A 14,861-nucleotide genomic window follows, 5' to 3' on the forward strand; every position below is an offset into this window, starting at 1 on the left:
CCAGTATTATTTGTAAAGAAAAAGGATCGGAGTATGAGATTATGTGTCGATTATAGACAGCTGAACCGAATCACAATCAAGAACAAGTATCCTCTGCCACGGATTGACGATCTGCTTGATCAGCTAAAGGGTGCCACTGTGTTCTCTAAAATTGATTTGAGGTCAGGATATTGGCAACTACGGATTGAGGAAGAGTCAATCCCAAAGACAGCTTTCAGGACCAGGTATGGCCACTATGAATTTGTCGTTATGCCATTTGGATTGACGAATGCCCCTGTAGCTTTCATGGCTCTGATGAACAAGACGCTACAACCATTCCTTGATCAATTTGTGATTGTGTTTATTGATGATATTTTGATATATTCGAGTAGTCCCAAGGAACATGAACAACATTTATGGACAATTTTACAGATCCTGAGAGAGAAACAGTTGTACGGTAAATTCAGCAAATGTGAGTTTTGGATGGAGGAAATTGCTTTTTTGGGGCACGTTGTTTCTAAAGAAGGGGTACAACCTGATCCAGCAAAAGTTAAAGCTGTTTCAGAATGGGAGCCACCTAAAAATGTGTCGGAGATCCGGAGTTTTCTGGGATTGGCTGGTTATTATAGAAGATTTGTAAAGGATTTCTCTATAATCGCAAAACCTCTGACGAACTTGTTGGAGAAGAATGCACCATTTAATTGGAATGACAAATGTGCTCAGAGTTTTGAGGAGTTGAAGAAGAGACTCACTTCAGCACCTATCCTTGCTTTGTCGTCTGGGGATGGAGGATATGTGGTATTTACTGACGCTTCACGACAAGGACTTGGGTGTGTTTTGATGCAGCATGGGAGAGTTATAGCTTATGCTTCGAGGCAGTTGAGGCCACACGAGATGAACTATCCGACTCATGATCTGGAGTTAGCAGCCATAGTACATGCATTGAAGATCTGGAGGCATTACTTATACGGGGAGACGTTTCAAATATTTACAGATCACAAAAGTCTAAAGTATATCCCAACATAGAAAGAATTGAATTTGAGGCAAAGAAGGTGGATGGAGCTTTTGAAAGATTATGACTGCACCATTGACTATCATCCCGGGAAGGCAAACATTGTAGCAGATGCCTTGAGTAGAAAGACGGTGGACCAACTTGCGGGTATGATTTGCTATAACATAGAGTATATGACTGCCCTCAGAGCTATGGATGTACACTTTAGCATTAGTGGTGATATTCTACTGGCTACGATACAAGTGAAGCCCTCCCTCAAGGATAAAATTAAAGATGCACAGGCTAGAGATCCATATCTACAGAGGATGAAAGCTAAGGTGCAAAAAGGAAAGAGCGATCAATTTATAATCCAAGAAGATGGTACCTTGTTCAATGGAAAACGTATATGCGTGCCGAACGTAGAGGACTTGAGAATGGAAATTATGCACGAGGCGCACTACGCACTGTATGCTATGCATCCTGGCAGTACCAAGATGTATTGGGATTTGACACCCTATTACTGGTGGCCAACAATGAAGAAAAATGTGGCAGAGTTTGTAGTGAAATGTTTAACTTGTCAGCTGGTAAAAGCGGAACACCAAGCACCAGCTGGTAAACTTCATCCTTTGACTATACCTGAATGGAAGTGAAAAAAGATTACTATGGATTTTGTCATTGGGTTACCACGTACGTTCAGAAGACATGATGCTATTTGGGTGATTGTTGACAGATTGACTAAATCTGCACATTTCTTGCCAATCCGTCAAAATGATTCCTTGGATAAGCTCGCCGAATTATATGTTTCAGAGATTGTGAGATTACATGGCATTCCTACCTCTATAGTTTCTGATAGAGATCCTCGATTTACTTCTCATTTTTGGGGAAGCTTGCAAACGGCGCTAGGTACAAAATTGCATTTCAGTACAGCGTTTCACCCTCAGACCGATGGACAATCAGAAAGAACGATTCAGACATTAGAAGATATGATGAGAGCCTGCGTAATTGAATTCAGAGGGAATTGGGATGATCATCTACCACTGATGGAATTTGCTTATAATAATAGTTTTCATTCCAGTATTGGTATGGCTCCATATGAAGCTTTGTATGGAAGAAAATGCCGAAGTCCGATCTATTGGGATATTGCGGGATTGAGACAGCTTGAAGGGCCGGAGTTACTCCAAGAAACAGTGGACAAGATAAAAACAGTTAAAAAGTGTTTGAAGGTAGCACAGGATCGATAGAAGAGTTACGTCGATAAGCATCGCAGAGAGATGGAATACGAAGTGGGGGGAAAACTCTTTCTAAAAGTATCACCATGGAGAGGAATCTTGAGATTCGGGAAGCAGGGAAAGCTGAGTCCACGATATATTGGGCCATATGAAATTCTGGAGCGAGTTGGACCACTAGCCTATCGGTTAGCATTACCGACAGAATTATCGCAGATACATGACGTGTTTCACGTTTCTATGCTACGGCGATACCGATCCGATCCTAGTCATATTTTGCATGAGCCAAAGATAGAGATATTAGAGGGATTGACATATGTAGAAGAGCCAATAGAAATTCTGGATCAGAGTATAAAGAAGTTAAGAAATAAAGAAATACCAATGGTGAAGGTCAAATGGAGTCACCACTCTCCAAGGGAAGCCACTTGGGAAGTTGAAGGGAGCATGAGAGAAAAATACCCATATTTATTCCCCGAGCCGGTAAGTTAGTTAAATTTCGAGGATGAAATTTTTATTAGGAGGGGAGAATTGTGACGTCCGTAGAATTTTTCACGTAATTGGGAGACTAATTGGTAATTATTAGAAATTTAGATTTAATTAGTAAATAAATTATAGATTGAATTTGAGATATAATAAAACTCGAACGGATTAAATTGGAGCTCGTTATAATATTTGGGGACAAATTATATTAATTAAGAAATTTAAGAAGGACGTAATGGGTATTTTGAAAAAAGTTTAAATTAAATTTTAAAAAAAAATAGAAAAAGACGAAAGAAAAGGAATAGAAAAGAAAAAGAAAGAAAAATGAATTGGGGGAGGGGTGGGCAATCACCCACCGCCCCACCCCCATGATAAGCACATAATATATATATACATATAATATTGTCAAACCATTTCACTGCATATTCTGCAATTTCTCTGTTCTTCTTCAGTTGGCGCGGGAGGTAAGAATTATAATTTTAATTCTTATTAATTTATATAATTATATTATTTAATTAGTCCGTTTAATAAATATTGTTTATACTAAGCGATGTACCATTTAATCGGAATATTTTACGGGTTTGGCTATTTAAAATAGTGTCGAATTAAATATCAAATTGGATATAAAAATGATATTGTTGGTCGATTAGATTGTTAAATTTATTAGATTTGAATATTACTATAGTTAATTTATATAATTCCATCGGAATTATTAACCAAATACGCAATTATATATATTATTCAATTAAAGTGTATAATAACGAGAAATTGATAGAAAATTCATAAAAATATTCTAAAAATTATATTTAATAAATGGTATGTTAATAAGAGGAAAAATGAAGATTTGTATTTCGATAGAAATGAAATATTAAAGAATTATTAGAAATTGTACAAATGATATTCAATATTATATTTTAAAGAAATTACGATATTCTCGATATATTAATTGTGTATGGTATAACTCATTATAGGATACGGGAGTGAGGTGAAAGGACTGACAATTAGCGATTGAGTAGAAAGAAACGTTGTGAGGTTGAGGTAAGTAAATAATTAGTATTATCTATATATGTTCCATTTATTTGTGATATTACTGTTATATAAATTTGTGGTTCATGCTGATGTTGGTTTATCTGAAAATATATGAATAGTGAATGATTTAATTTGATTGACGATATTGTGTACGTGGAATACGAAGACGTTGAAATATTATGTTTGTTGTTTGATGTGTTATGGATGTTTGAAAATGAGAATATGTTGATATATTATTTTACGTTACTAGTTGCTTACAAGAATGGTGATATCTGGATATGAGGGAGTGGTGGAAATTAAATATAATTGTGGTGTGAATACCCCTTGATGTGTTAAAAAGCCTATAAGGCGAAATGATATGAAAAAGATGTGAAATGAAAAGAGCGATGCTGCGATATGAAAAAGATGTGAAATGAAAAGAGCAATGCTGCGATATAAAAAAAAATATATGATATGAAAAGAGCGATGCTACAAAATGAAAGAGCTATGATGCGAAATGAGATTGATGAGCCGGCTGTCAAGGGGATTCACTTGAATTTATATAACGGTGAGACTGAGTTGACGGGAAAAACACGATATCACCTTTTGGTAAGCAAACTAGGAAAAAGAAAGTTTAATTGATTATTTTATTGTGAGATAGCTATGTGGTGTACTACAATTATGATGGAGTTAAATTGATTGTAATCCATGCATGTTGCCTACTTGTCCTGTTTGGGCTGTGTTTGATATACATATATAGATAGGGCTGATTATTTACTTACTGAGTGGCAGGCTCATCCCTCTGTTGACATTTTTTTTCAAGAGTAGAGTTTGAGGTGTCTGACTGTTGAAGAATAGGTCTACGCACTATATTCAGGCAGGTCGGGCCAGTATGCTGTTTTCTCCTCTTGTCAGTTAGAGTACAGATCATATTTTGTTGTATAGAGGGAAGCATGGAGATTACTCGTGGTGTTTGATATGTATATATATAATGTTGTGGGTTGACAATAGCTATTATGACGTGTTGGGATTACGTATGCAAATTGATTAGATGATTATGTGCAAATGTATATATATATGAATACAGGGATTACTATAACTATGACGTTTAGGATAGATATAGCTCTTGTAGCGAAGGGGGTGCTACATGATCTATAAATGGGAGTGAAAAATGATATTTCCTAGTGGCGGCATTAAGCTTTCTATAGTCAATACAAACCTGCCACCCATTTTGAACACGTGTGGGTACTAAATTTCCAACAGAATTTTCGACTACATTAATACCTGTTTTCTTAGGCACTACTTGAGTCGGACTTACCCATTCGCTATCAGAAATTGGAAAGATCATACCTGCATCGACGAGTTTCAAGATCTCCTTCTTTACCACTTCCATCATCAAAGGGTTCAGCCGGCGTTCAGCTTCCCTTGAAGGTTTAGTGCCTTCCTCTGGGAGTACTCTGTGCATGCAAGTCGAAGGACTTAAACCTTTAATGTCGGCAATAGTCCACCCAATGGCTTCTCGAAACTTGCGAAGCACTCGAATCAATTTTTCCTTCTCAATATTAGTGAGCTTGCTTGAAATGATCACCGGTAATGTTTTTTTCTCCCCCAAGAAAGCGTACTTAAGGTGTTTTGGCAACTCCTTCAATTTCAATGCAAGCGCCTGCAATATAGAGAGAACAATTTTTGTGTGAGAATACGGTAATTCAATAAAAGCAACATTGGGAGGAAAAGTTCGAAGAGCTTTTAGTTCAAGGACGGCTTCACTAATGCTCGGATCTATGGCCATTTCTTCTTCCAAAGTTTTTGCTTTTTCTAACGTGAGGCTTTCTTCCAATGTGTATTTTACATGATCCTCGCTGTTAGTTGTTGCGGAATTCTGAATAAGAGGGTCAAAAATACCTACAAGAAGGGCGGTAGGTAAATCGGTCGGATAACTCATAAATTCGTAGATGTTGAATTTTATTATTTCACCGTCGAATTCCATGGTGAGACTTCCACTGTGCACATTGATTTTCGTTCTAGTGTCTTGAGGAACGGTCTCCCTAGCAAGATTGATGTGGAATTGGGGGAGTTGTCCTCCCTCATATCCAGCACATAAAAGTCGGCGAGAAACACCAATTCAATTACCTTTACTAGAACATCTTCCAAGACTCCTTCCGGGTAGACTATAGAGCCATCTGCAAGTTGGAAGACTACCCCTGTTTCTTTTAAGGGACCAACATTTAAGGACTCAAAAATGGTGAGGAGCATAACATTTATAGAAGCTCCAAGGTCACACATAGCCCTTTTTATGCTAATCACACTAATTTTACAAGGTATAGAAAATGTACCTGGGTCCTTATATTTTGGGGGTAGTTTTCCTTGGAGAATTGAAGAAACATTCTCCCCCATACTTACCCGTTCGTTTCCTTTGAGTTTTTCTTTGCTAGTGCACATCTCTTTGAGGAATTTTGCGTAGTAGGGTATTTGCTTGATGGCATCAAGTAAAGGGATGTTTACCTCCACTTTACGGAATGTCTCAAAAATCTCTTTCTCTTCCTCTTCCTTTTTCACTTTGGTGAATCTTTCTGGGAGAGGGGTCTGGTTACGAAAGCTTTTGGATGGTCCTCTTCGGGTTCGGCTTGTTCTTGTTGGACTTTAATTTCTTTTTCCGGCTTTCTTTTCACAGCATGCCCATGTCTAGTGCCATATTCATCCACCTTTTCCTGTAATTCCTTTCCACTACGAAGCATAATAGCACTAGCATTTTGTCTAGGGTTAATGACAGGTTGAGTAGGTAGCTTACTTTGAGACTCTAGTTTGCTTACAGACGATGTCAGTTGGCTGATTTGAGGATCCAAATTTTGAATGCTCGTCTAGGTTTGCTGTTGAAACTGTTGTGTTTCTTATTGAAATTATTGTATATTGGTCACTAGTGCTTTCATCATGTCTTCGAGAGATGGACTAGGCATGAGATTAGGTTGGGGAGGTTGTGGCCTGTATTGAAGTTTTTGAAAGTTTTGGTGTTGGTTACTGTAACTCAGATTCGGATGATCCCTCCATCCGGGGTTGTATGTGTTGGAGAAAGGATCATATCTCCTCTGTTGTTGTCCAGTGAATCCTCGTATGGTATCGGCATGTTCGGTGGTTGATTCTTGAAGAGTTGGGCACATGTCGGTGGCATGCCCCGCTAAAGTACAAATACCACATGGCTTGACTTGTTTATGTTTATCTACAGCAATTTTTTCAACAAGGGATGTGAGTTTATTCAAACGATCTTCAAGAGTACTTACCTAGTTACTTCTCCTTGGTGGATCATCGTATCTAACCCCGAACTGTTGCGTGCTGGATGCCATAATTGAAATCAGGCTACGCGCTTCGGTTGGGGCTTTATTGAACAGTGCTCCTCCACTTGTCGTGTCTATAAATTTCCTATCCATGCTTGATAGACCTTCATAGAAGTACTGGATCAACAGGTGGTTCAGGATCTGATGATGGGGGCAACTTTCCACTAGTTGATTGAATCTTCCCCAATATTCGAAAAGACTCTCTCCTGCAAATTGACGAATCCCGCTGATCTCCTTCTAGATTGTCGTGGCTCTTGAGGCAGGAAAATATTTCTCAAGAAACTATCTCTTGAGATCATCCTATGTCTTAATAGATCCCGAAGGTAGAAAGTACAGCCAATCCTTAGCTTGATCGGCAAGAGAGAATCAGAAAGCCCTCAGTTGACTTGTTCCTCGCTTATACCTTGTGGTCACATTCCGGAGCACATAACATGGAATTCCTTCAGATGCTTGTGTGGATCTTCACCTGCGAGACCATGGAAGGTAGGAAGTAAATGAATCAATCTAGATTTCAGTTCAAAGTTTACCTCCAAGTTTGAGTACTCAATGCACAGTGGCTGCTGGTTCAGATCGGGCGACGTCATGTCCTTGATCGATCTTTCAAGAATCCAAGCCATTATTTCTTCTCCAGATTCACTCGAGGACTCCGCGAATTCCAAAGTTATGTCCTTTCCGTCTTCGTAGGGAGTGGATGTTCCTTCCGATTATTGCTTAGTCTCCCAACGAAGTCTTCGTGCAGTCTTCTCGATCTCGTTGTCGTATTCTAATTTATGTGTACGAGAAGACATTGGCATTAATGGTGATAAAAATCAAGTAACAAAAAAAAATAAAGAAATCTACTTAGAAACGCCAGTCCCCGGCAATGGCGCCAAAATTTGATGGGCGCCGAGATCACGAAAAATAATTCCTACTACACTTGTGAAAGTGTGAGTAGTGTCGATTCCATATTGACTGGGTTAAGTTGATTTCTTTAAAAAAAAAATAATTTGGGGGGGGGGATTGTTTGATGATAAAAAGAAATAAGCAAAAACTAAATAAACTAGAAAGCAGTTAAAATTTACCTGGTGATAATATGAGAGAAAGCTTTTCCAGTTAAGGTCGGGATCATGCTGATTCTTATGAGTTGATCATTGATGCAAAAATAACACTTGTATAAACAAACAAATAAGTTATGGTTGTTGGTACGACCTAACAACCTTACCTTTCCTTACCTTTTCGTTAGGCAAGGTATGACCGTTGGCTAGATCCCTAATTAACAGATAACCCTGTGAACGTCCACAAGATTTAATCTATTAACAGCATTAAGAATTAGAAAGGCCTGATTCTAATCAACAAATTCCTACGAGAATAATTCGTTTAAACTGGATCATGCATTCCCCATAACATAACTAACTACTTTGACATAATTAATTATACTATGTTGCTACTAAGCATTGAACCAAACAAACAATTATACGGATTTGTAAAGTCTAATTAGCTAAACAAACCTTCTTGATAATGAATAATTGGCCACATTATTCATAAATCAGACGTTTGTAATAAAAGCACAGAGAATAGCATGAATATTCATTTAACAAGTGTAAAAAGAGCAAATTAGATCTCACAACATATTACGAATCAAGCAATCACCATATCTTAATCAAAAAATAAAGAATTTATCCGAACATATTAATGGAAGAACACACTAAGAAGTGGAATTTCATTAACCCCGGCAATAAATTAAAACTAAAAGAGAGAGTATGAAAGTGATGTAAGCTAATGAAAATAAAGTATTCTATTGAATTCAAAGTTTTCCTACAAATGGAGAGACCTTGTCTATTTATACTCATACGAATCTAGACGTAGGGGGGGATAGGTACATGATTTAGTTCTAAAAATGTAAAAATAATCATAAATAACATATTTAAAGGAGTCCTTTCCAAATTTGAGCACATCATTCTTTTTTTTCTCTTGCGGAAATCACGTCTTTCCTTTCTTCATCCGTGTTGACCAAACCACTAAGCGTGGGCACGTTTAGTCAACCCCGCAAAATTGCCTTGAAATCTCCTTTTTCCTCTTTGATGTCCTCAATATCCATTTTTGCCTTGATTTTTGCCATCTTCATCTCATCTTATCACTTTTAGCTGAATAAGCACCAAATTAATAAGATTAGGAGTATTTTGGCTAAATAAAGAGAATTAAACTACTATAAAATCGTGACAATTTGCGTAGTTATCACTTAAAACCTTTGGATGCCTCTATTTTGCTTCAAATTTTATCCTGGAAGAACTAAGTTTGATAGCCGTGCATTTGAATGTGTCTTTTGGGTTTTATGCCTAACCAAAAAGGGTACAAGGTATTCGACTTTCACAATAATAGAATTCTTGTTTCAAGAGATGTTCTTTTTCATGAATCAACTTTTTCATTTAAGACTGCTGCAAGAAAAGAGTTGCAGCCTTCCTTGCCTCTTCCATCATTTGTCAACTCTTCTGATCTTCCATCTGAGACTACAGTAGACCATCCTGAGAGCTATGATCCTCCTCCTTCCAACTCCATTTCGCCTGAGTCTTCCACTTCCTTCCAACATCCAACTAGTCCACCTTCAACTACTCATCTCAGGCGATCACAAAGGATCACATAACCACCTTCTCACCTCAGACAAAGTTTGTAAATTGAAACGGTCTTGGTATGGTTTGAACTAGGTGTCTCGTGAGTGGAATCAAGAGCTTATTGCTAAGTTTATTCAATTTGGTTTCGTACAGTCTTTGAATGATTATTGGTTTTTTGTCAAAGGCTCTGCTGATTCACTTGTTATTGTACTTGTCTATGTGGACGATTTGCTAATTACAGGTCCATCTAAGTTACTCATCAATGAGATTAAGCAATGTTCGGATGATGCCTTCAGTATTAAAGATTTGGGATATGCTACGTACTTCCTTGGCTTAGAAATTGCTCGCTACCCAGCTGGTACTTGGGTCACCTAACACAAGTACATTCGCGATCTCATTGCTGACACAGGGCTTGATCACTACAGACCGGTCTCCACTCCACTTCCACTTGGTTTGAAACTCTCATCTTGTTCTGAACCTTTTCGTAGATTGGTGGATCGCCTCCTTTACTTGGGGTTCACTTGTCCGAATATATCTTATGGAGCTCAACAACTGAGTCAATTTCTTCACTAGCCATGCCAGAACCACTTGAATGTTGCACTTCATCTCATGCGTATCTAGTAGACTGCCCATACTTGGGTCTTTTTCTCCCTGCTTCTGCGTCTTCCACTCTCACAGCCTACTGTGACGCGGATTGGGGAAGTTGTGTGGATACTCGTAGATTCCTTAGTGGCTATTACATCTTCCTAGGTGATGCTCTTGTCTCATGAAAAATGAAGAAGCAATCTACCGTTTCTAGATCCACGACAGAAGGGGAATACCGCAGTTTGGGTGCCATTGTATGCGAGCTTCAATGGCTCTCTTATCTCTTGCAAGATTTCCACATTTCTATCCAGACTCCAATTTCTTTATATTGCAAAAATCAGGCTGCCTTGCACATCATCACGAAACCCATTTTTCACGAGTGCATAAAACATTTGGAGATTAATTGTCACTTGGTTCGTGACAAGTTCAAGTCAGGCTTCATTCTTCCTTCCCACATCTCAAGCAAGTTGTAGCTTGCTGACATGTTTACTAAGTTTATTCTTAGTCCGTCCTTAGATGCTTTCTTGTCCAAGTTGGGTCTTTGCTCCTTCACTCGCACCCAACTTGGGGGGGGGGGGGGGGCTGTTGAATTTAGCTTCATCCTCCATGACAGCAACTGCAATAACTCCAGCTTCTTCAGACTCTGTTTCTGCTATCCAAGAACTCACCTAAAGAAGTCGTGTTTTCTCTAATTATGTTTCTATTAATGTAATTTGCATTTTCATTAGCTGGCGTTAGTAGCTTAGGTGGCTGTTGACATGGCCTCCAGTCTGTTATTCAATTGTAATTAGTTGGATAGTTCCTTCTTCCTCAACAGACTAATGTACCCATATTTAAAGAGCTGTTGTATCTTTTTTTCAGAATGAATGAAAAAGAATTCAGATTCTCTTCAATTTGGTTTGCGTGATTCTATAGCTTTGTGATTCATGGAGTTTATTTCTGATTTTATCAGTCTTCTAGTTGTTTTGATTTTTCTGTAATAAATTCAATTTTATTTTTGACTATTTTACCCTTATTATAATAATCCTAATTCAACTTTATCGTTTTAAATTTATTTTTAAAATTGTATATTTAAAATTGATATTGAAGTGTTCAAATATTTGAATAATATAACAATAATCAAATTTACACTTTTAGATATTTAAAATTTTTATATTTTATTTGCTATATCACCTAATTATATTATTTTGTTCATATATTATTATATGATTCATTATGATGTCCCCTAAAATTATTGCACCAACGCCACAAGCTAGGCATACTAGCCTAGTCGGCTAAAGGCCCAATTGACTCATTAGTAGGACCGATAAGGGCCCACCAGTAGGACGGATGAAGCCCATCAACAAGAAATAAAGGCTCACAAGCTTACATGTTAATTTACTGAACTGACAGGCCCAAGAAATAAGCCTATTTTAGTTGGACACATCATCATGCAGCTGGGAGGACACGTCATATAGTTTTCCGACATATTTGTACACATCACCCTAAAATATCTTTAGGTGGTTTCATGTAAATTGATCACAAACAAGCTGGAAAATCTATAAATAACTAATTTCGAGAATTGTTGGCAGATTTGATAGGTTTTACCCCAGTCCACGTATCTCAGCTAATACTTATCCAAATCACCGACACTTTGTTGCGTATGATAACCAGCTCAAATAGCTTTAAAATGGCATACGGAACTCAGTATTTGACTCCATATCCAATTCTTTACAAACCTATAAATAGAGGTCTTGTGCAGATTTCTGGTAACATCAATAAACATCACACTTATTCTCAAATTTTTACTTTCTCGTACCATTCTTTCTCGATTTTCAGGATATTTTAAGCTTATATTTTGCAGTCCACAAATATTTATCACTCTCACATCATATCTTACCATATTGAAAGTTTTTCTTTTATTTTTTCTTTAATTTATTATTAACTTAAGCATTAGAGTGCTAACCTCTATTTTGCAGGGCTAGTCCTTCGATAATTTTAAAAATTTTCTTGAAGATCTTTCGACTCTTGTCGTGTGGCCAAATTTCTGGCACGCATCATCGGCGCCGTATGTGGGAATACTTGAGCTTTGACATGAGAAATGGCTATGAAGGAAAAAACTCTTCCCTCCCTGTTGTAGCTGGTCCTACTATTCCGCCTGCAGATCCTACTGCAGTAGCTACTTACATTCTTGCTACAGATCCGACCTCAAGAACTAGTGCTCCAACTCTTGACCAAATAGTTGAACCTGCTGCAATGAACCTGCTCTCTTGTGAGCAGCTCCATCAATTCATTATGGAAACTGTCAACTCAACCCTCTGTGGCTCTCAAGCTAGCGGAGCAGGACCCTCTTCCCAGCTGGAAAGAGCTGGAACACCAGGAAGCCATGGTGTTGACGAGCAGATTCCTATTGGGCTCTAACAGGACTGATCTATTCCTGCTGACTTCGTGTGCAAGGAAGCAGCTCCCTATAGCCCTCTAAAATCTGGCAATCACTGATGAAGGAGATGGTGGAGTTTCGCCACCAAGTGGTTACGTGCTTGCTGAACGTGACATTCCTTTCAGCGAGCACATCATGGTGGAGGAACTCCCTGCTCATTACCAAGCACCTCCACACCTACCTGCTTGCGATGGTACTCCTAATCTGGCTAAACACATCCGTAAGGGTGGAAATGCAGTTTTGCTGCACAGGTATCTTGATGGCATTAAGTGTCGTGTTTTTCTTACTGCATAGGTATACTGATAACATTAAATCAATTCTCTAATAGTAGAAGTTTTTGCAAACACTTCCTTAGAAGACTACAATATAGCTTAAAAAGTTAATATTTTTTAATATTTTGAAAAATGCAGAGTGGATGTAGCAAGTTGAGGGATCCAACCCGTTGGGTTCTAACTTCCAAGACTTGGGCACGTTATGGGGAGGGGCAACAAACTCAACTCCAAATCAATTTTGTTCAAAAGTTGTTGACCCTTTCACCTTCAGTGTGTGCGACTCTGCACACACTTGAGGCAGCCACCGTCTCCAACCATTGTCGCCGGCAGATCCACCTACCTCCGACAACCCCCTCACCATTTTTCCATCTCTATAATAATCATTTGTAGCTTACCCCCATAATCGTGCTTCTCAATCGCACCCTCTTCTATCCCCCTCCGGCGAATGCCCGAACGTAAGAGCTACCCTCCACCTTTGCCTGACCCCCTGATTATTTCCCCTCAACCAATTTCAGATTTCACCCTCATTTTCAAATGGATTTCAGTCTAGAATCTGCAACCATCTCTTCGATCCCTAACTCCTCCATAGCGAACCATCATCTTTCCTGACCTTCTTCTTCTGCTACCCCAGCCTTGCCTCCACCACAACCACCTAACCCTGCCCCCCACCCCCTCCCACACCTGCTGCACCCATAGCTAAAAAATCTTACTCTAATGTGGTTTAAAACTCATCAAAGGTGCAATTCCAACATGATCCAGAAAAGGACAACTAAAAACTCTTTCCAAGAAGATGACCTACAGCTATTTGGGACTACCTCCAAATTTAAAGGTGAACCTAGGATTAAATTCTCAAAACTCGAATCCATTAAACTTGCATAATGACTGAAATTCGCCCTTGTAGGTAAGTTTTCTCATGGATTACCCAATCTCAATTTCCTTAACCAAAGAATCATCAGACTTGGTGTTAGAGGTTCTTTGTCAGTTGGAGTAATTAATCTGAAACATGTATTAATCCAACTCTCATAAAGAAGATTATTCTAGGTTATAGCTTAGAGGAGAATGACATTTTGATAATTTCCCCATGAGAGTGTTTAAAACGACCAACAAATTTAACCCTAAATTGAATAGTCCATTGCCCCAGTCTGGAAAAAATTTCCAAAACTTCCATGCCACATGTTTGAAAAAAGTGCACTATTCTGCATTGTTAGTTTGATAGGTAAACCACTTCGCATGCATGAACCCACAGTTGATCTTGCACGGCCTTGTTATGCTTGAGTGTGTGTGGAGTTGGACCTTACAGCTCTGAGGTGTCAAGCTATTTATATTGAGGATGATGATTTTGTTGGAAAACAGAAGTTGTGCCGTGGAAAACCACTGCCTTGAAAGCGAAATTTTGGTACTACCGTGGTGCAGATAGTATAAACCGATCACTCACCAAGATTAACACAGCTATTGCTTTCTTACACGCGCACTCGTTGAAGAAAGCTTGGAACAACGAACAAAATATAAAACTCAAAAGTGAACGAAGAGAAAGGAGCCAGAAGAGAAGAGGCTCTCGATTTTGGTGTGTTAAATGAAATGAACTTAACCCCTATTTATAAAGCCATGCATTAGTTGTTGGAAAAAATGGGACTCTATCCCATCCACAAAAATCCAATGGACTTATTTTTTAATATTTTAAGAGTAAATTTGGATTTAGGAGTCTTGGTTGATTAGGAGTCCAAACACATTAGTCATTCCCAACAATCCCCCACAAATGACTAATGTAGATGAAGAATATGATTTCTGAGTGAAGGAAGAAATATACTTAAGTATTAATATCTTTCGATTGAATTAATGCGTAGTGAAGTGAGGCAATCAATTTGGCTAACGAGAGTGATATGACTCTTGAACTTTCGATAGCTCAAATTGAGACCCCAACAATCACGTATGAATTCCTTTTTGTTCGGGGTTCTGCGATAAATTTTCAAGTGCTATTAATGGC

Source organism: Sesamum indicum, linkage group LG2, assembly GCF_026168435.1.
Source record: "Sesamum indicum cultivar Baizhima isolate 11 linkage group LG2, ASM2616843v1, whole genome shotgun sequence".
Taxonomy (NCBI): Eukaryota; Viridiplantae; Streptophyta; class Magnoliopsida; order Lamiales; family Pedaliaceae; genus Sesamum; species Sesamum indicum.